This window comes from Bos indicus, chromosome 12 (genome assembly GCF_029378745.1).
Source record: "Bos indicus isolate NIAB-ARS_2022 breed Sahiwal x Tharparkar chromosome 12, NIAB-ARS_B.indTharparkar_mat_pri_1.0, whole genome shotgun sequence".
In the NCBI taxonomy this organism is placed as follows: Eukaryota; Metazoa; Chordata; class Mammalia; order Artiodactyla; family Bovidae; genus Bos; species Bos indicus.
Window position 1 is genome coordinate 4,988,898 of NC_091771.1, and position 23,753 is coordinate 5,012,650.

General features: G+C 37.9%; 1 non-coding gene across 1 annotated transcript; it reads right to left on the reverse strand.

The window, feature by feature from the left end:
• Window positions 1-12,421: 12,421 nt before the first annotated feature.
• On the reverse strand, window positions 12,422-12,494 carry TRNAS-GGA (transfer RNA serine (anticodon GGA)). The gene has a single exon. It is a non-coding gene; the product is annotated as a tRNA-Ser (tRNA).
• Window positions 12,495-23,753: the final 11,259 nt, after the last annotated feature.

The following is a 23,753-nucleotide window of genomic DNA, read 5'->3' on the forward strand; positions in this document are numbered from 1 at the left end:
GAAAATAAACCACAGCAAAATGTCTGTAGCATATTTGCAAAGTAAAAGATTATACTGTAAAGACTGTATATTGTCACTATGCTTATTTAACTTATATGCAGAGTATATCATGCAAAATGCTAGGCCGGATGAATCAAAAGCTGGAATCAAGATTGCATGGAGAAATATCAAAATCTCAGATACACAGATGATACCACTCTAATGGCAGAAATTGAAGAGGAACTAAAGAGCCTCTTGATGAGGGTAAAAGAGGAGAGTGAAAAAGATGACTTAAAACTCAACATCCATAAAACTAAGATCATGGCATCTGGTCCCATGGTTTCATGGCAAATAAATGCAGAAAAAGTGGAAACAGTGGCAGATTTTGTTTTCTTGGGCTCCAAATCACTGTGGATGGTGACTGCAGCCATGAAATTAAAAGACACTTGCTCCTTGGAAGGAAAGCTATGACAAACTTTAGTCAGTTCAGTCATTCAGGCATGTCCGATTCTTTGCAACCCCATGGACTGCAGTGTGCCAGGCTTCCCTGTCCATCACCAACTCCAGAAGCTTGCTCAGGCTCATGTCCATCAAGTCAGTGATGCCATCCAAGCATCTTATCTTCTGCTGCCCCCTTCTCCTCCTGCCTTCCATCTTTCTCAGCATCAGGGTCTTTTCTAATGAGTCAGTTCTTTGCATCAGGTGGCCAAAGTATTGGAGTTTCAGCTTCAGCATTAGTCCTGCCAATGAATATTCAGGACTGATCTCCTTTAGGATGGACTGGTTGGATCTCCTTGCAGTCCAACGGACTCTCAAGCATCTTCTCCAACACCACAGTTCAAAAGCATCAATTCTTCAGCATTCAGTTTTTTTTTTTTTTTTTTATGGTCAAACTCTCAAATAAACCTAGACAGTGTATTAAAAAGCAGATACATCACTTTTATGACAAAGATCAGTATAGTCAAATGGTGAGAACTGTACCATAAAGAAGGCTGATAGCCAAAAAATTGATGCATTCAAATTGTGGTGCTGGAGAAGACGGTTGAGGTTCCCTTGGACAGCAAGGAGATCAAGCCAGTTAATCCTAAAGGAAGTCAATCCTGAGTATTCTTCAGAAGGACTGATGCTTAATCTGAAGCTCCAGTACTTTGGACAGGGAAACCTGAAATGCTGGGGTCCGTGACTTAGCAGCAGCATGGGGTTGTGAAGAGTCACACATGACTTGGCAACAGAACAGCAGTAACATATACAGGTATGTATATACACAGAGAAAGAACTATGAGAGAAATGAAGACTAAATACGACTGAGTAAAAATATGACTGAAGTATGACTGAAACTATGCTAAAATTTTAATAGTGACCAATATTGCTTATTGTAATTTCTTTATTGACATTTCTTTATATGTTATAGTTTCTGGTTAAAATAAACATGATTTTCTTTATAACTAGAAAAGCAATTGAAGCTGATTTAAGTAAAATACATAACCTTTGAGACAGCAATTTCTCCTTTGATATTAGACCCTAGTGAAATATTTTCGAGGAAGATTAAATCTACATTCAAAAACATGTTCATTAAAATATTATTGAAACAAAGGAAAGATTGGAATTAATTTTAAGGCGTTGACCATGTAATTGTTAGCATATGATAGCATGGGCTAAGATGATTTTTCCACAGCATATTATGGTCAAAAGAAGGTGTAGATAGGTAGAAGACTTGATTTCTTACACAAAACCCACCAGCAATGTAAACGTGGACATTGAGTTTTCTCCATCCCAGATACAATGGCTTAATTTGGACAACTGTATAAGGCAAAGTTTTCTCAACACTGTAGCATCTTTCTGGTTCATACCATTTTCATTTTGTCCCTAAAATTTGGAAGTTTCACTAGGAAATATAGAAGTGAAAATGAGACCTCATCTAAGTCTTGCGTTCATGGATAAAACAGGAACTAAAATCCTTTGCATAGTTGATCCATTACCATATGCTAATCAAAGGAACTGAAACAAATTTAAAAGAAAAGAAAGATGTTCCACCTTGGAGAAATGTGCAAAGCTGGGGAAGAAACATGTAGGAATGCCACAGACACAGGCCTGGCACCAGCAGCAGGGAGGTTCACTAGACGTTTTCCTCTCAGCCAAACTCAGCTCAGAAATTTCAAATTTCTTAATTAGACTACACCTCCTTTAAGTCCCCACTCCTTATAATTTCAGATCAGATCAGATCAGTCGCTCAGTCGTGTCCGACTCTTTGCGACCACATGAATCGCAGCACGCCAGGCCTCCCTGTCCATCACCAACTCCCGGAGTTCACTCAGACTCACGTCCATCGAGTCAGTGATGCCATCCAGCCATCTCATCCTCTGTCGTCCCCTTATAATTTGTAATCGTTAATTAAGTAGAAGTCCATCTCTGGAGAAAAACGAAGGATAGAAATATTGTCAGTTTCTGAAGACATGAGGTGAATTTGCAAAACCCCAGCCTCAGTTTCTTCTTCTCCAGAGTGGGATGACAGCAGTCCTCATAGGTTTTGTTTTATGGGAGTTATAATTTATACGGAATATAGCAGCCTAACACTGTGTCTGACACATAGTGGTTTCCACAATTTTTTAAAAATTCATATTAGCCTATGGCACGTGCAATGTCACAATCAAGGCCAGTTTCATGGCAGGCACACAGAAAACCACAATCAGAAAACGCCCATGCTTGAATTCATGCTTTGCTCTTACCAACTTGAAATTCTTAATAATTTTTTAACAAAAGGCTTCAAATTTTCACTTTGCATTTGGTCTCCCCAGTTATATAGCTGGTGTTGGTTAAGAAAAGAGAGCCCCTATTATACAGAGTAAAGTAAGTCAGAAGGAGAAAAACAAATATATATGGAAGCATATCTATGGAATCCAGAAAGATGGCACTGATAAATCTGTTTGCAGAGCAGCAGTGGAGATACAGACTTGGAGAACTGACATGCGGAGCCCGTGAGGGAAGGAGAGGGTAAGCCAGTTTGAGACCGTAGCATTGGCACACTTGCACTGCCGTGTGTGAAGTAGGGAGCCAGTCGGGATTTGCTGCTGACTCAGGAAGCTCAAAACCCCTGCTCTGTGACCACCTAAGGAGTGGGATGGAGGGAGGTTGAGGTGGGAGGGGACATAGGTACATCCACGGCTGATTCATGGTGATATATGGCAGAAACCAACATAATATTGTAAAGCAATTATCCTCCCATTAAAAAAAATATGTTTTAAAAAACAGTAAATAAAATTATGCATATCACAACAACAACAAAAAGAATCATTTGACTTTATCAATGCAATTTAATTATTTTGACTAGTCATAGTACTAGTTTATCGATTTTCATTCTTCTATACTCCATGGCTGTTAATGAAACTTATAGCTGCTCTTTTTACATAATCTCTCCAGGGTAAGGAAGCATATGATACATATAGGGTGCCTTATGGATCCAATCTGATTTCAAAAAAGCACAGTCTGCATTTTGATCAAAATGATTTAAAATCCTGAAGATTAATGGCAATTTTTGAGAAAGAATTTATAATTTATTACATGGAGTGATGTATGTTGAAAGCACCTTGTAATCCACACAGTGTTATGCTAAAAGTACTTCAGTTACTTAATTAGCCACAACATAAAAAAGATTTATGCAGTTTCAGGTGGCAAAACAGCAAACTTGCAAATTAGACATTATAGGAAGTCACAATTGTTGAGGCTTCTGCAAAGTCATCAAACTGGATTCTAATTAGTAGCAGAGTCCACTTTCATCACTTGAAAATATCTACTCCTGTATGTGTGTTTTTATAGAACCCACTTTGTTAAAAGCAGAATTCAGTAAAGGGCAGAACCTCTTATCTGCCTCATTTAAGTTGTAAAGGATCAAGATCAGATTTTTGAATTGGATCTGACAAGAAATTGATGGCAAGTGCAGAAGAGAGGCGTATTTAGTTCTGTTAGAAATCCATAGTGAATGATTTTTTAGGGGCTTCTTTCTAGGTCAGCACTTTCAGTTTTTCAAAGTTCCAGTTAAAATGTGCTGCTAACATTAAGATACTAAATGGTATTAATCTTAACATTTTTCAAGTATATTCCATACTTCACAGCTGTGAATTAATGTGTATATCCCAAAAACTTTTTTTCAATTCCTCAATGTATATAAATTATAAACAAATGTGATGATATCTGAACAAATAACCTGAGTGACAATAATTCTTCTGGCAATTCCCAGAAATAATCAGCTACTGAAATGAAGTAACAGCTGTTCCCTAGCACTGTCATAAAACGTGCTACTCTTTTAAAAGGAGAAGATAATAGATAAAAACACTACTACACATCTTGCAGCATTTTTTTGCCTAGCATGTTTTAGGCAAGTAGCAGGAATATTAAAACATTTATGAAGTGACCTTTCAATCCATGCCTACAGAAGCAATCTGAATGGGTTAACAATGGGATATATGAAGAGGAATAGAATGGTCGATGCTTACACCTTACATGTGTGGGCTACATGGCTTTAGTTGTCTCTGACTCTTTGTGACTATAGCCTGCAAGGTTCCTCTGTCCATGATTCTCAAGGCAAGAAGTCTGGAGTAGGCTGCCATGCCATCCTCCAGAGGATCTTCCTGACCCAGGGATTGAACCCGAGTCTCTTGAGTCTCCTGCATTGGCAGGCAGAGGATTTACCAGTAGCACCACTAGAAAGCCGCTTACACCTTACAACTGACTCATAACAGATGTTTCTGTATGAAAATTGGCAATTGGGATTGATTCCACTTTTAACGTTTATCATATGATTGCTATATTCAAATTCCAGTGAAATGCAGTATGAAGATTAGGGTGCTGAGAACAAAATATGAACAAGACACATCAAAATATGCAAAGGTTTTAAAAATAAGGCAATATTAAACACAAAAATAACTCAAAATTTGTTGTTGTTGTTCAATTGTTCAGTCATGTCTAACACTTTGCGACCCCATGGGCTGCAGCACATCAGACTTCCCTGTCCTTCACCATCTCCCAGAGTTTGCTGAAATTCATGTCCATTGAATCAGTGATATATCCAACCATCTCATCCTCTGTCATCCCCTTCTCCTCTGGCTTTCAATCTTTCCCAGCATCAGGGTCTTTCCCAAGGAGTTGATTAATCACATCAGGTGACCAAAGCATTGGAGCTTCAACTTCAGCATAAATCCTTCCAATGAATATTCAGGGTTGATTTCCTTTAAGATTGGAGTTTGAGCAAGCTCTGGGAGTTGCTGATGGAAAGGGAAGCCTGGCATGCTGCAGTCCATGGGGTCGTATAGAGTCAGACACCATCGAGCTACTGAACTTAGTCCCTCCCATCAAGAATCTTGAGCAAACCTCTTATCCTTATCCATCAGAGGACAGACAGAATGAAAACCACAATCACAGAAATCTGGCCAAAATGATCACATGGAACTCAAAACAGTAATTTAAAAAAGAATAGCATTCTTTGATGAAAATATATATCCATAACTAGATCACTTTGCTGTATACTTGAAGCTAGCACAATATTGCAAAATAAAGCTTCCTTAATATAAGTGAATAATAAATAAATAAGTATACTTTAAAAAAAGAATAGCATTTTTAATGTAGGTCTTGTGTCATTGTTTTATTTTTTAATTTTGCTTCTAGTTTTTTTTTTTTCTCCCCTCTCTATTTTGACAAGGATATTGCTCCAGTTCCATTTTTTGTTATTGGTAGTATAGATAAAATTTGATTGTTTTGTACATTTACTTTATATTCAGTCATCTTACTAAATATTTTGTATTCATTCCAACAGATTTTTAAATGAGTTATTGAATATTATATACATACAACCATATCAACTCTGAGCAAAAACATTATTTTTCTTATTATTCAATATTGAATTTATCAATTGGTTTTTCACATCTTATGCATAGTCTATCCTCGAATAGTCTACTTTCAACAGTTACTATACAGACTACTTCTATCTTCTATTCTGAACTGATAAGCAGCATTTTTGTTATTTCTTTAGTGATGCTGTCTTGCTTTTTGTTTTGGTTAAGATTTTCTTATGTCTCCTTAGTTTCCATCTAGTCTTATTTTCCTTAGTTTTTAAGTTAGTAGTGCTAGCTAAAATATATTTATTTTTGGTTTCTGTTGCTAATTCATGTGGATTTTTCCTTTAGATATATTGAATTTTTAAGGGACAGTGATTTTTAAAAAATGACTCATTACATAAGGGTCCTTGACTTTCATTACATGAAAAAGGGCACTCTGAGTGATTTAAGCTATTAATGTGCATGATAAAAATATAAGAAATCAAATATAGAATAATATTTTATAACTATGAAACAAAAATTTATCTAAAGAAAACCTATTTTAATGTTAATAGATATGAACATAGAAAAAATAAAGATACTGATTTCATGTAGTAGGTGATGACAAAGTTGACAAATATAAAGATAATTGTAATATTAAAAAGCAGCAAGAGATCTTTTAGAGAAATAACCTAACATGCCTCTGACAGTTCAGCAATCTCAAACCTATTTATGACCAGGAGAATTACTGATTACTAAATCCACATACACAAACAGGTTCATTGTCGGTGTGTCTATGCCAGTTAGAAATTGGAGACAACTTAGTTGTCTATCACTAAGCGAAGAGATAGAAAAAGTATTGTTGTTGCTTATGGTAAACTACGTGGTGATGTGTAAAACAGATGGCTAGTAGGAAGTTGCTATATAACACAGGGAGCTCAGCCTGGCCCTCTGTAACAACCTAGAGGGCTGGGGGGGGATGGGGGTGGGAGGGAGGTTCAAGAGAGCGGGGAGATATGTATACTTATGGCTGATTCAGGTTGTGGTATGGCAGAAACCAACACAACATTGCAAAGAAATTATCTTCTAGTTAATTTTTTTTTAAATACATAGTAAAAGTTAAATGCCATGAACTAGATGGGTATATGAAATGGATTGGGCTCAAAATCAGAACTGAGTTTTACAAGAATCGAATACTAAAAGGAATTTATAGAAAAATGCAATTAAAATCCATACATTTAAAACAACACTGTAGGGGGCTGCCCTCTTGGTCCAGTGGTTAAGAATCTGCTTGCCAATGTAAGGACCATGAGTTCAATCCCTGGTCCAGGAAGATCCTACATGCCACAATGCAAGTAAGTCTACACACCCCACCTACTGAGCCCCCGCACGTTCTCTGCACAAGAAAGCTCTGAGAAGCCCACACACCACAACCAAGAGCAGCCCCCACTCGCTACTACAGAAAGCCTGCACACAGCAAAGGCCCAAGGCAGCTAAAGTTAAATCAATATTCTTAAAAGCAACACTGTATGATTTTTGTAACATATGCTTCAAATATATCACAGGTCACAACATACACAGATGACAAAATAAAACATAGAAAAGTAAAGCAGGAGAATCTGCTTAGCTTGATATCAGGGCCGAGGAGTGAATCTCCTTCTACCAAGTTTGGGCAGAGTTTTGTTTGTTTCTTTTTTTTAGGTGTATGCTTAGCTTTATTCAAGAGTGAGAAACTGTTTTACAAAGGGGTTGAATTATTTTATACTCCTACAAGAACTGTATGAGAATTCCAACTGCTTCACATCCATTACAGCCATTTTTTTACTTTTAATTATTTTGATATCTCATCACGGTCTTGATGTACATTGCCCTGAGAAATAATGGAGAACCCCACAGACAGAGGAACCTGGTGGCTACAGTCAGGGCAGAGTTTTTTAATAAAATATTTGAATGCTATTTATTTAGTTATTTGAGGAATTCTTTAAAAATCATTTGTCTTACACAACAGTTTTAAGAATAGTACAAATAACTCTTGTATCTGCATTCCTCCATTACCCAGAGTCCCCAGTATTTTTACCATATTTGACCTTATCAATCATTCATCAGTCACTCATCAAACTTTTGTATTTTTGTATGTATTTCCTGTGGAGAACACTGTCTCATAAACCACAATACAACCATCAATACCAAAAAAGTAACATTTGTTTAATACTACAATATGACTTATAGATCCTATTCAAATTTTGCTGGTGTTTCCAATGGCCTTTATAGATTAGAATCTAACATAAGATCATGAGTGGCATGTACTTGTCAACACTCTCTGGTCTCCTGCAATCAAGAAGAATTTCTTAGAGCTTTCTGGTTTTTTAAAACCTTGACATTTTTTGAAAAAGATTTTTTAATAAACCAGTGATCTTTAGAAAGAATGTATCTTAATTTGAGTAGCTCTGCTCTTTTCTCATATTTAGTCAAGTAATGTAACCAAGGTAGGAACACCACCGAAGGGCTGCTGTGTTCTTCTCAGTGTACCACTTTAAGAAGCACACTCAGTAAATGTCAGTTTATAATCACTTGATATAAAGGTGTATGTTTGCCAGATTTCTCTAATACTAAGTGATTATTATTAGTTGGCATTCTATTGAGTTGGAGAGCTTAGTATTCTGCACCATTATTTTGTTCATACATCTATTCATTTACTTATTTATTAATATCACTTAAGTGTTATGGGTGAATTGTAGCCTCCTCAAAATTCATGGGCTGCTTTCCTAACCTTTGTATCTTGGAATATGACTGTATTTGGAGACAGGATCTATACAGAGGTTAAAATCAAGTCATTTCATTTGGCCCTAATTCAGTATGACTGGTATTCTTATAAGAAGAGGAAATGTAGAAACAATTGAACAAAGAAGGAAAGGCATGTGAGAGCATGGGGAAAAGACAGCCATCTACAAACAGAAGAAATGGGCCTGGAGCCTCTATGGTTCTCAAAAGGAACCAACCATGCCCACATCTTGGTCCTGGACTTCAAGTGCCCAGACTCTGAAAGAATAAATGCACGCTCTTGAAGCCATCAAGTTTGTGGTACTTTGCCGTGGAAGCCCTAGCAAACTAATATATCAAAGACTCACATATGACTAAAATATGTTATTATTTAATATAAATAAATACTTATGTTTATTTATTTTATGTTATTATTTATTATTTATTTTAATCCTTACATTAAATCTCATATTTCAGATTTCATCAGTCATAGCCTCTTCAAGCTGGTTTCCTGGGTTTTTTTTAATACATCCTCATTCATTCAGACTCAACAGACATGAATATGAGCAAAGTCCAGGAGAGAGTGAAGGACAGGGAAGCCTGGAGTGCTACAGTCCACAGGGTCTCAAAGAGTCAGACATGACTTAGCAACTGAACAACAACAACATTCATGGAATACTTAATTTGTGGCACAATAAAGTTTTTCAGGCCCATCTTATATATATATTTTTTTTACTTGGGTCTAGAAGTTGTAGTTCTTTCTAGTGCAGAACTTGCTCCAAAACCATCATCGATGCTTATCAATGCACTGGGTTACTGGTATAATGCTACTCCCAAGACCATTTTTGTTTAGAGAAGCTTAGGAATATATTTATATATGCACATCATCACTTTCTTTAGACACACATACACACCATATGTATATATTAATATTTATATATAAATATATGTATTTCTTTTCATAGTATTATTTTATTTATGAAAAATTGTAATACTATCTTTGATCAGCAGACTCCACAACGGTCCCCAAATATGTATCCCATCTAGGTTCTCACTCCCACTCTCTAGATGATGGACCGTGTGAGAAGCCAACCTCAGGGTTATCAGAATGCACTCTGTTGATGGCCACCTGAATACCTCTGGAAGTGGATTGCCTCATTTTCTGATGGTGTGTTTGGATAAGACATTAGCCTAGACCCACAGCTTGACTGCAACCTTATGAGAGACTTAGAGACAGAAGAGCAAAGCTTAGCCAAAATCAGATTTCTGACTTCTAGGAAATGCGAAATAATAAGCGCTCATTGTTTTAAAATGCAAAGTACTGTGGTGAATTTTTTATGCTGCTGCTGCTGCTGCTAAGTAGCTTCAGTCGTGTCCGACTCTGTGTGACCCCATAGACCGCAGCCTGCCAGGCTCCCCGTCCCTGGGATTCTCCAGGCAAGAACGCTGGAGTGGGTTGCCATTTCCTTCTTCAATGCATGAAAGTGAAAAGTGAAAGTAAATTCTCTCAGTCATGGCTGACTCTTCGAGACCCCGTGGACTGCAGATTAAGAGGGCTTCCCAGTTGACTCAGTGGTAAAGAATTCACATGCCAATGCAGGAGACTCAGGAGAAGTGGGTTTGATCCCTGGGTCTGGAAGATCCCCTAGAGAAGGGGATGGCAACCCGTTCCAGTATTCTTGTCTGGAGAATCCTATGGACAGAGAAGCCTGGCAGGCTACAGTCCATGGGGGTCACAAAGAGTCAGACACAACAGAGCAACTGAGTACGCAGATAACTAACACACAAAATCCCCTACTTATAATAGTTTGAATTACACTTTTTTGATGCTGTGATGGTGCCAAAGTTATGCACATGTACTTGAAACCATACTTCACATTTTGAATTTTGGTATCTTTCCAGGTTAGCCATAGGCCTTAGGAAATTCACTCAAGATGCTGCGCAGGGCAGCAGCTGCAGCTCTCAGTCAGCCCCACAGTAACTAAGATAAACAACCAATAGACTGAGAACCATACTGGACCCAAACAGCCATTCTGGTTTTCATTTTCAGCACAGTATTCAAAAAATTAAATTAATATATTCAAAAGTTTGCTATAAAGTAGGCTTCGGATTAGATGACTTTGCCCAGTCAGTCAGTAAGTTCAGTTGCTTAGTCGGGTCCAAATCTTTGTGACCCCATCCATGGACTGCAGCATGCCAAGCCTCCCTGTCCATCACCAACTCCCGGAGTCCACCCAAACTCATGTCCATTGAGTTGGTGATGCCATCCAATCATCTAATCCTCTGTCATCCCCTTCTCCGCCTGCCTTTAATCTTGCCCAGTATCAGGGTCTTTTCAAATGAGTCAGCTCTTCACATAAGGTGGCCAAAGTATTGGAGATTCAGCTTCAGCATCAGTCCTTCCAATGAACACCTAGGACTAATCTTTAGAATGGACTGGTTGGATCTCCTCGCAGTCCAAGGGACTCTCAAGAGTCTTCTCCAACACCACAGCTCAAAAGCATCAATTCTGCAGTGCACAGCTTTCTTTACAGTCCAACTCGCACATCCATACATGACTACTGGGAAAACCATAGCTTTGACTAGACAGACCTTTGTTGGCAAAGTAATGTCTCTGCTTTTTACTATGCTGTCTAGGTTGGTCATAACTTTTCTTCCAAGGAGCAAGCATCTTTTAATTTCATGACTGCAATCACCATTTGCAGTGATTTTGGAGCCCCAAAAAATAAAATCTCTCACTGTTTCTGCTGTTTCCCCATCTATTTCCCATGAAGTGATGGGACTGGAGACCATGACCTCATTTTTCTGAATGTTGAGTTTTAAGCCAACTTTTTCAGTCTCCTCTTTCACTTTCATCAAGAGGCTTTTTAGTTCCTCTTCACTTTCTGCCATGAGGGTAGTGTCATCTGCATATCTGAGGTTATTGATATTTCTCCTGGCAATCTTGATTCCAGCTTGTGCTTCTTCCAGCCCATCATTTCTCATGATGTATTTTGCATATAAGCTAAATAAGCAGGGTGACAATATACAACCTTGATGTACTCCTTTCCCAATTCGGAACCAGTCTGTTTTTCCAGGTCCCATTCTAACTGTTGCTTCTTGATCTGCATACAGATTTCTCAGGAGGCAAGTGAGGTGGTCTGGTGGCCTAACTCTTTCAGAATTTTCCACAGTTTGTTGTGATCCACACAATCTAAGGCTTTGAAATAGTCAGTAAAGCATAAGTAGATGTTTTTCGGAACCCTTGCTTTTTCAATGATCCAACGGATGTTGGCAATTTGATCTCTGGTTCCTCTGCCTTTGGTAAAACCAGCTTGAACATCTGGAATTTCACGGTTCACGTATTGCTGAAGCCTGGCTTGGAGAATTTTGAGCATTACTTTACTAGCATGTGAGATGAGTAAAACTGTGTGATAGTTTGAACATTCTTTGGCATTATGTTTCTTTGGGATTGGAATGAAAACTGACCTTTTCTAGTCCTGTGGCCACTGCTAAGTTTTCCAAACTTACTGATATATTGAGTGCAGCACTTTCACAGCATCATCTTCCAGGATTTGAAATAGCTCAACTGGAATTTCATCACCTCCACTAGCTTTGTTCATAGTGATGCTTCCTAAGGCCCACTTGACTTTGCATTCCAGGATGTCTGGCTCTAGGTGGGTGATCACACCATTGTGATTATCTTGGTCATGAAGATCTTTCTTGTACAGTTCTGTGTATTCTTGCCATCTCTTCTTAATATCTTCTGCTTATGTTGAAGTGAAATGAAGTCGCTCAGTCAAGTCCGACTCTGAGATCCCTACCAGGCTCCTCCCTCCATGGGATTCTCCAGGCAAGAGTACTGGAGTGGGTTGCCATTTCCTTCTCCAGGGGATCTTCCTGACCCAGGGATCGAACCCGGGTCTTCTGCATTCCAGGCAGACGCTTTAACCTCTAAGCCACCAGGGAAGTGCTTCTGTTAGGTCCAAACCATTTCTGTCATTTATTGGGCCCATCTTTGCATGAAATGTATCCTTGTTAGCTCTAATTTTCTTGCAGAGATCTCTAGTCTTCCCCACTCTATTGTTTTCCTCTATTTCTATGTATTGATCGCTGAGGAAGGTTTTCTTATCTCTCCTGCTATTCTTTGGAATTCTGCATTCAAATGGGTATATCTTTCCTTTTCTCCTTTGCCCTTCACTTATCTTCTTTTCACAGCTATTTGGATGGCCTCCTCAGACAACCATTTTTCCTTTTTGCATTCCTGTAAGCTAACATAAGGTATGCTGAGCTTAGCTATCATGTTCAGTGAAAGTGAAAGCATTAGTCACTCAGTCATGTCCAATTCTTTGTGACTCTATGGACCTTAGCCTGCCAGGCTCCTCTGACAGTGAAATTCTCTAGGCAACAATACTGGAGTGGGAAGCCAGTCCCTTTTCCATGGGATTTTCTTGACCAAGGGTCTGAACCCAGATCTCCTGCATTGCAGGCAGATTCTTTACCAATTAAGTCACCACAGAAGTTATCATCATTCTTAATAGCTTCTGTGTATCAAATGCGTTTTGAACTTAAGATATTTTCAATTTATGATTTGATTAGTAGAATGTAACCCCAATTCCATCATAAGTCAAGGAAGATGTATATATTAGTGATAGCAATTCAATGGTCATATTTTAATTTAAAATATTTAGTGCATTCACATTTAATTTGAATATTCTACAATATAATATTTAATGCCTACATTTGGAATTATAAATGATAGGTGAAGCTAAACTTCTGCTTCTTTTTTGGTCTTCCTTCCCAGTTAAGCAAACATTTTGATTATCTCAATTATTTATGTAGTTCTGGAACTTCAAAAAAATATATATATATATAATGCTATGGGTTTGTCCCTTTGAGATATGTTCTGCCTGATGAGTGTGTAGAAAGGTATAACTCATCTGTTAGGGTGATTTCAGGATGTCATGAAGGATAATGAGTGGTGGGGAGCAAGAAAAGAGAATGTAAAATCTAATACGCATAAGTGAAAATGTCCTTGTCTCCCTTTATAAAGTATTTAATGGAAAGACACTGAAAGGTTGTAAGTATGTGATGGCAAAGATCTGATACAGCCTCAGCTTTCCTTCCATCACAAATGAAAATTCTGCTATGTCTCATTAGAAGTATTTTCTTGGTATTTTTGCCATTAGTTTCTTTTTCTCCACAGCCACTTCTGCATGTTTAAATCTACCTTTGCTGTTTTATTGCTGGAAGTATTGCAATCATTTTCTATTTGGCTTTTATTTTTAAATTTACTCATTTTCCCACTTAGAAGACTTAAGTGTCTACTCAGATTCTTTAAGTTACAAGACTAAGTCTTAGCTTGCCTTTCAAACAAAGGAGGCCCTTTTCACTCACTTACCTCTTCAGGTTCATCAACTGTGAATGAATCACACCAGCAACAAAACTTTGTCAAATGCAAGGAATTTCTTCAAGCATCCTGTAGGGACTATAGTTTTGTGGATACATGTATTCTGCTAGTTTTGCTTGGAATTCCTCTTTTCTTACTCCATTTCTATCTGCCTTCATTCTTTAAAATCAGCTTCCATAATTCTCTCTTTCTCAGTCAATTCCCATTTTTTCTGAGGGCCTCCTCTTCTGCACTTAAAGAGCATCCTTCCTGTAATGACAGTAAACATGGTATTGCCTACCTAGTGAAATCTGGGGGGTTTAGGCCTATTCGAATTATCTGTGTTTATCTATAGTTACATAACTAATTACCCTGAAACATAGCAAATAGAAACAACAAACTTGTTATCTTATCATTCCTGTGGGTCAGGAATTCAGGAGCAGCTTACCTAGTGCTTCAGGTTCAGGTTCTCCCAGGAGGTCACCACTGAAGGGTGGGTTTGGGCTGAAGTTTTCTGACGGCAACACTTGAGCAAGAGGATTCTCTTCCAGAATGACCCACTCAATGTCCTTTGAAAGGAGGACTCAGTTCTACCTATGAACAGAAGGCTTCAGGTCCTTGCAGTGTGGACTCCTCCACAGTGATAACATGAGCACCCTCAGTACCTGGCTATTGGCTTCTCCCAAAGCAAACAATCTAAGAGCAAAACAAACTGCAGTGTTTCCTATGACCTAGACTTGGAACTCTGACTGCACTATTCCCTCAATATTGTATTAGTTACACAGATTACAGTATTGTATTTGTTATCTGGTGTGAGAGAAGACCACACAAGGGCATGAATCCAGGGAGGTGATGATCATTGTGGGCTATTATGAGTTTATAAAACTGAAAAACTTTAATATTACAGAAGACTATATTAATCATTTAAAATTATCTTAGAAGGTTTCCCTGGTGGCTCAGATGGTAAAGAATTCAACTACAGTGCAGGAGACCTGGGTTCAGTTCCTGGGTTGGGAAAATCCCCTGGAGAAGGAAATGGCAACCCACTCTGGTATTCTTGCCTGGAAAATTCCATGGACAGAGGAACCTGGGGGGGCTACAGTGTATGGGATTGCAAAGGATTGGACATAACTGACCAAATAATACTTTCACTTTCAATATTATCTTAGAACATTCTCAGTTACTCTAATTTAATTGTGGAAGAAAATTTCCCCAATGATATTTGCCTTTATGGAGATCCCAAATTAAAATAAAAGACAGTAATTAAACATTAAGACTTTTCCATGACATATATATGTGTGTGTGTGTGTGTGTATATATATATATATATATATATATATATATATATATATATATATGGCTTCCACCAATGGTTTAGTGGATAAAGAATCCACCTGCAATGCAGGAGACACAGGAGAGTCAGGTTTGATCCCTGGGTTGGGAAGATCCCCTGGAGGAGGAAACAGCAACCCACTCCACTATTCTTGCCTGGAAATTCCCATAGACAGAGGAGTCCGCTGGCTACAGCCCATGGGGTCACAAAGAGTTGAACACGACTGAGCGACTAAGTACACATTCATGTGTGTGTGTGTGTGTATATGTTTTATACATGTTTCATTTTTACTACTATATTTTAATTTATGAGCAATTGTATATTTAAAGAAATAATTAATCATTTATGAAGAACGAATAAGAGGACAACATTTTCTTCTGAGTAGTTATATGGCCTTGAACCATCTATGGAACTTAATTGTATTTCACCTTTGCCACCACACATATCAAGTAATGTAGCGAATTGTCCCTCACATCTCATGAAACTATTATTATGTCAGTCAGTTCAGTCGTGTTTACTCAGTTGCATTTGAGTCTTTGCGACTCCATGGACTGCAGCACACCAGGCTTCCCTGTCCATCACCATCTCCAAGAGCTTGTTCAAACTCCTGTCCATCGAGTCAGTGATGCCATCCAACCACCTGATTCCTTGTTGTCCCCTTTTTCTCCTACCTTCAATCTTTCCCAGCATCAGGGTCTTTTCCAGTGACTCAGTTCTTCACATCAGGCGGCCAAAGTATTGGAGCTTCAGATTCAGTATCAGTCCCTCCAATGAATATTCAGGACTGATTTCCTTTAGGATGGATTGGTTTGACCTCCTTGCTGTCCAAGTGACTTCTCCAACACCACAGTTCAAAAGCATCAACTCTTCAGTTCTCAGCTTTCTTTATGGTCCAAATCTCACGTCCATACATGACTACTGGGAAGGCCATACCTTTGACTAGATGGACCTTTGTCAGTAAAGTAATATCTGTGTTTTTTAATATGCTGTCTATGTTGGCCATAGCTTTTCTTCCAGGGAGCAAGTGTCTTTTAATTTCATGGATGCAGACACAGTCTACTGAGATTTTGGATCCCAAGAAAACAAAATCTGCCACTGTTTTCATTATTTCCCCATCTATTTGCCATGAAGTGATGGGACCACAGGCCATGATCTTTATTTTATGAATGCTGAGTTTTAAGCCAGCTTTTTCACTCTCCTCTTTCACTTTCATCAAGAGGCTTTTAGTTTCTCTTTGTTTTCTGCCATAAGTATGGTGTCATCTGCATATCTGAGGTTATTGATATTTCCCCTGCAATCTTGATTATGAGTGTAAAGAAAGCTACTGATAACAAGCAGCATTAAAAAGTTAAACGACTATGAAAAGGTAGTGCTAGTCACTCAGGCATTCCAACTCTGCCACTCCATGGACTATAGCCCACTAGGATCCTCTGTCCATGGAATTCTCCAGGTGAGAATACTGGAGTCAGTTTCTCTTTCCTTTTCCAGGGACTCTTCCTGACTCAGGGATCAAACCCAGGTTTCCTGCATTGCAGGCAGACCCTCTCCTGACTGAGCCACCGGGGAAGCCCTATGACAAGGTAAGGTGCCTTCGTTAGTTGATTTGCAAACACATCTCATAAATGGTATTTGAATATGTGAGCATTAGACATACATTACATACAAATGATAACCAATCTAGCTATTGTACAATGCTAATTTCTGGTGATTTTTCACAAGGCATTCTTTTTTGCTACCAGATTAGCTCCTTAAAGAGGTAAACCCACAATGCCACTTGTAAAGACACTATTGACTGTCAGGTATCACAAGTCTTTATTTAAGCTCGGTATAGAAGTGCAAATGAAATTGCAAGACTGGGGAGGTATGTAAAAGTACTAACTTTATCTACAAACCACAGAACGTTTAAAAAACCTTAAAATATTAACCATAGATTCTATTTTAGAATGTAAAAGGCAAACAATAAAGGCCATATGTGAATGAAGCAAATTACCCATTTATTCAAATTTCAACTTATGGGCCTTTCAAGAAAAATAAAAGTATTGATTGATAATGTTTCAAGGCATTTATAATTGGCACACAACTGGGAGCATGGGCAGATACATTTCAGAGGGATTTCAAAGCAATTGCATCATTTATGTGCAACATTTTACAGTTTACTGTGGCCCTAGATTCGGTTTGTTTTTCCCTCTGAAGTCATTATTGAAAACATGAAGTAATCCTCATAGTCAACAAAAGAGTCTGAAATGCAGTACTTGGGTGAAACCTCAAAAATTACAGAATGATCTCAGTTTGGTTCCAAGGTAAACCGTACAACATCACAGTAATTCAGATCCATGCCACAGCCACTAATTCTGAAGAAGCTGAAGTTGAATGGCTCTAGGATGACCTACAAGATCTTCTAGAACTAACACCAAAAAAAAAAAAAAAAATGTGCTTTTCATCATAGGGTATTGGAATGCAAAAGTAGGAAGTCAAGAGACATCTAGGTTAACAAGCAAGTTTGTCCTTTGCGTACAAAATGAAGCAAGGGAAAAGCTAAAAGAGTTTTGTCAAGAACACTGGTCATAGCAAGAACACTTTTCCAACAACACAAGAGATGATTCTATATATGGATATTATCAGATGATCAATATCAAAATGAATTCAGACTAATTATATTCTTCACAGCTGAAGATGGAGCAACCCTATAGAGTCAGCAAAACTAAGATCTGGAGCTGACTGTGGCTCAGATTATGAGCTCCTTATTGTAAACTTCAAGCTTAAAGAAAGTAGGGAAATCTACTAGGCCATTTAGGTATGACCTGAATCAAAACCCTTATAATTATACAGTGCAGGTGATGACTAGATTCAAAGGACCTGACAGAGTGTCTGAAGACCTACGGACAGATTCATAATGTACAGGAGGAAGGGACCAAAACCACGTCAAAGAAAAGGAAATGCGAAGATCCAAAGTGATTGCATGAGGAGGGTTTACAAATAGCTGAGAAAAGAAGTGAAAGCAAAAGAGAAAAGTAAAGATATACCCAATTAAATGCAGAGTTCCAGAAAAAAACAAAGATAAGAAGGCTTTCTGAAATAAATAGTGTAAAGAAATACAGAAAAACAATGAAATGGGGACAGCTAGAGATCCCTTCAGGAAAATTGGAGATATCAAGGGAACACTACATGTGAAGATAGGCACTTTAAAGGACAGAATAGGCAAGGACTTAATAGAAGGAGAAGAGATTAAGAAGTGGCAACAACATACAGAAGAATGATACAAAAAATGTCTTAATGACCTGGATAACCATGGTAATGTGATCACTCCAGTCAGAAATACTGGAGTGTGAGGTCAAGTGGGCCTTAGCAAGCATTACTATGAACAAAGCTAATAAAGATGATGGAATTCTAGCTGAGCTAATTAAAATCCTGAAAGATAATGCTGTTAAAATGTTGCACTCAAGATACAGCTAATTTGGAAAACTCAGCAGTGACCACAAGACCGGAAGAGATCAGTTTTCATTCCATTCCCAAACTAGGGCAATGCCAAAAAATGTTCAAACTACCATCTTGCCCAGAGAATCCCTTGGACAGAGGAGCCTGGTGGACTACAGTCCAGGGTTCACAAAAAGTCAGACACGATTGAGCAGCTAACACTTTTACTTTACTTTCACCATACAATTGCACTCATTTCACATTCTAGTAATATTATGCTCAAAATCCTTCAAGCTGGATTTCAGCAATACATGCACTGAGAATTCCAGATGTACCAGCTGGGTTTAGAAAAGTCAGAGGAACCAGAGATCAAATTGCAAACATTTGGTGGATCATAGAGAATGCAAGCAAATTCCAGAAAACCATCTACTTCTGCTTCATTGACTATATTAAACCCTTTGACTCTGTGGATCACAACAGACTGTGGAAAATTCTCAAAGAGTTGGGAACACCAGACCACCTTACCTGCCTCCTAAGAAATCTGTATGCAGGTCAAAATGCAACAGTTATAACTAGACATGGAACAACAGACTGGTTCAAAATTGGGGAAGGAGTATGACAAGGTTCTATATTGTCACCTTGTTTATTTAACTTATGTACAAAGTACATCATATGAAATGCCAGGCTGCATGAATCACAAGCTGGAATCAGGATTGCCGGAAGAAATATCAACAATCTCAGATATGTGAATGATACCACTCTAATGGCAGAAAATGAAGAGAAGCTAGAGTTTCTTGATAAGGATGAAGGAGGAGAGTGAAAAAGTTGGCTTGAAACTCAACATTAATAAAACAGCTCATGGCATCTGGTCCCATCACTTCATGGCATATAGAAGAAGGAACAGTGGAAATAGTGACAGATTTTATTTTCTTGGGCTCCTAAATCCGTGCAGATGGTGACTGGGTCATGAAATTAAAAGATACTTGCTCCTTGGAAGGAAAGCTTTGACAAACCTAGACAGAGTATTAAAAAGCAACAACATCATTTTGCTGACAAAGGTTTGTCTAGTCAAAGCTATGGTTTTTCCAATAGTCATGTATGTATGGATGTGAGAGTTGGACCATAAAGAAGGCTGAGTGCTAGAGAATTGATACTTTTGAACCGTGATGCTGGAGAAGACTCTTGAAAGTTCCTTGAACTGCAAGATCAAAGGAATCAATCCTAAAGAAAATCAATCCTGAATATTCATTGGAAGGACTGATGCTGAAGTTGAAGCTGCAACACTTTGGCCACCTGATGTGATTAACAGACTCGTTGGGAAAGGCCCTGATTCTGGGAAAGCCTGAAGGCAAAAGGAGAAGGGACAGCATAGGTTGAGATGGTTAGATAGTATCACCAACTCAATGGACATGAATTCAAGCAAACTCCAGGAGATGGTGAAGGACAAGGGAGCTTGCCATGCTGCAGTCCATGGGGCCACAAAGAGTAGACACAAATTAGCAAATGAATAACAAGAATATTTGAAGTCACGTACTCATCTGAAAGGAAGATTTGACTCAGATCTTCACTTTATAAAGTGTTTTTTAATGTGTAAAGTGATCTATTATTAAACATCATTTATAATGATTTATCACTGGCAAATTAATTTGTTCCTACTTCAGTTTTATTTAGAGAGAAAAGTAAGAAACCACTTGACTTACACAAGGATTTGTTACCCTTAATTTGAGTTATTATTTTTTTAAATGCTTGAAAGTTTTTGAGAATTTTTTTTTAATATGGAATTTGTAACTTTATTTTGCAATTTTAAAGAAAATGTTAGTTGAGGCAATGATGTTTTCTCCTTTTTCAAGGAGTTGGTCAAAATAAACCTTATTTTTAAAAAATTGCTTAAAATAATCAGGACTGTATGGCTGATGTAGAAACTGTAACCCAGATATGGCTTATTGAAAACACAAAATTTTTATGTCATTGCTTTAGCAGCCCTGCTGTGAGTGATGAACGAACTAACTGATATTAAATCTAGAAGGAAAATAATCCAGTTTTGCAATGGTGAAATTATTGTTAATGTCTCCCACCATAATTTGGAAGGCAAATAATGTTGTTTTAGGAGAAAAGGTTGGAAAACAGAACACTAGTAATGTGTACTAAGCATCATTGGATGGATTTTTACCAGATCTTAAGAAAGAGATGATTTAAAAAGAACTGAATATTTCCAAGAAGAGAAGAAAAATAAAAATTCAGAAACTTGAAGATTTAGAAAACACAAATATAACTCAGCTGAACAGTTCAGTTCAATTCAGTTTAGTCACTCAGTCTTGTCCAACCCTTTATGACCCCATGAACTGCATCACACCAGGCCTCCCTGTCCATCACCAACTCCTGGAGTCCACCCAAACTCATGTCCATGGAGTCAGTGATGCCATCCAACCATCTCATCCTCTGTCATCCCCTTCTCTGCCTGCCTTCAATCTTACCCAGCATCAGGGTCTTTTCAAATGAGTCAGCTCTTCACTTCAGGTGGCCAAAGTATTGGAATTTCAGCTTCAGCATCAGTCCTTCCAATGAACACCCAGGACTGATCTCCTTTAGAATGGACTGGTTAGATATCCTTGCAGTCCAAGGGAGTCTCAAGAGTCTTCTCCAACACCACAGTTCAAAAGGATCAATTCTTCAGTGCTCAGCTTTCTTTATAGTCCAACTCTCACATCCATACATGACTACTGGAAAAACCATTCCTTTGACTAGACAGACCTTTGTAGGCAAAGTAATGTCTCTGCTTTTTAATGCTGTTTAGGTTGGTCATAACTTTCCTTCCAAGAAGCAAGCATCTTTTAATTTCATGGCTTCAATCACCATCTGCAGTGATTTTGGAGCTCAGAAAAATAAAATCAGCCACTGTTTCCACTGTTTTCCCATCCATTTGCCATGAAGTGATGGGAACAGATGCCATGATCTTCGTTTTCTGAATGTTGAGCTTTAAGCCAACTTTTTCACTCTCCTCTTTCACTTTCATCAAGAGGTTCTTTAGTTCTTCTTCACTTTCTGCCATAAGGGTGGTGTCATCTGCATATCTGAGGTTATTGATATTTCTCCCGGCGATCTTGATTCCAGCTTGTGCTTCTTCCAGCCCAGCATTTTTCATGATGCTGAACAGTAGACTATTAAAATTAAAACATTTATAAAAGTCTGTTTAGAGGCAGGGTCCAAACAATGTTTGCCTTTTTACTCATTATTAAAATACCTTGAATAGCTAAGCTAGTGCATAGTAAATCTTTTCATTTGGACAAAAGAAAGAAAAGCCATGCCTCCACCATGAAACCTTAATAGAACAAAGTAATTGCAATTGCTTTGAATGTATGTGAGAGCTCACATAAATGTGAAGAAGAGAATCCAAGAAAATAACAGAAAATTTAGTAAGTATGTCCATAAAAAAACAGATTTAAGATACATGATGTTGACTGAAAACAAGTAGATAAGAAGCAAACTATATGTTTTAGAGTCATTCTTTCAAAAAAGTTAACTCTCAAGGAGAATATGGTCTATAATATTCAATTCAGTTATGAACATGGAGGACGGTAAGAAAGGAAAACACTTCTAGAACAATGAACTTGAGAACCAGCCCTCTAACAGAGCAGAATTGAATCCAGTCATAAAAAGCTCCTCTTTCCCAGACTGGGAAGCCCTCCCCAGTGTCAGATTCTTTTTTTCTTTACAGTAGGTCTTTGTCTGTTGACTATTTAAAATATATCAGTGTGCACATGTCAATCCCAAACTCCCAACATATTCCTCCTTATCATCCTCCCCTCATGGGTTACATTAAGTTCATTTTCTAAGTCTGTGAGCCTGTTTCTGTTCTATAAACAAGTTCATTTGCGTGAATGTTTTAGATGCTGCATATAAGCAATATCATGCAATATTTGTCTTCCTCTGTCTGACTCACTTCACTTAGTAAGATAATCTCCAGATCCAACTATGTTGTTGCAAATGGCATTATCTCATTCTTTTTAATGGCTGAGTAATTGACATTACTATTATGTGTCTCCCATTCTTCTCCTTTTGTGTGTATGTGGTTACTGGTATGATTCTGATCATATCTGTCCATTGTAAATTGAGTGTGAAACAGAAAACTTGTCTTTTTGCCTATAATTCTCAAGAGGATCCACAAAAAGGAACTATCCAGTGGTCACCATCCATCATCTCTGATAAAGGGCTATTAAGATCCTGAATATTGAGCTTGATGCAATGGTTAGCTGAGACTTTTGGATGGTCTTTCTTGGACAGAGGTGACAAGGATTTCTGTTTGGAAATGAAAGTGAACTGAATATTTGGTAAACAGAAAAAATAATTCTCTTAGTTGTTAACATTCCTCACAGATACCCTACCACACAGCAAGACTGGAATTTCAACTGGTTAAGAATAACTTTTTACTGAGATGAATCAACTTCTATCAATGTATACCTTGTTTCAGGATTTTTTTTTTAATGCTTACATATAATAATGTCTTCTCTGATAAAGCCTCTTTCCCTCAGTCATCTTTTTATCTTTTTTTTTTAAATGGGGAAATATTCAGATTTCATCTGTCACTCTAATTTCATACTACCTGCTCCCTGAGTGACCTTTTCTAATTTTATGACTTCAGCTATCAACTGTACCTTGGATGAATATTAAATTTCAGTGTAGATTTCTTTACTGAATTTTAAACTCAAATATTCAATACTTAATAGACATTTCAAATGCATTATTGCTTCAGATTGAACTGATTGTTTTTATCCCTGTGAATATGGTTGTCTTCCCAAGATTACCCTTTCATTGATAGTTATTGAAGGTCAAAAACCAGAGTTTTCCTGAATTTTTTTCTCTATCTAACTACTCACCAAGTCTCGTAACTGAAAATGACTAAGTACATCTAGAACGCTTACTGTTTTCTCTGCCCTCACTGTTCAGTTCATTTCAGTTCAGTCACTCAGTCTTGTCTGACTCTGCGACCCCATGAATTGCAGCATGCCAGGCCTCTCTGTCCTTCACCAACTCCCAGAGTTCACTCAAACTTACATCCATTGAGTCAGTGATGCTGTCCAGTCATCTCATCCTC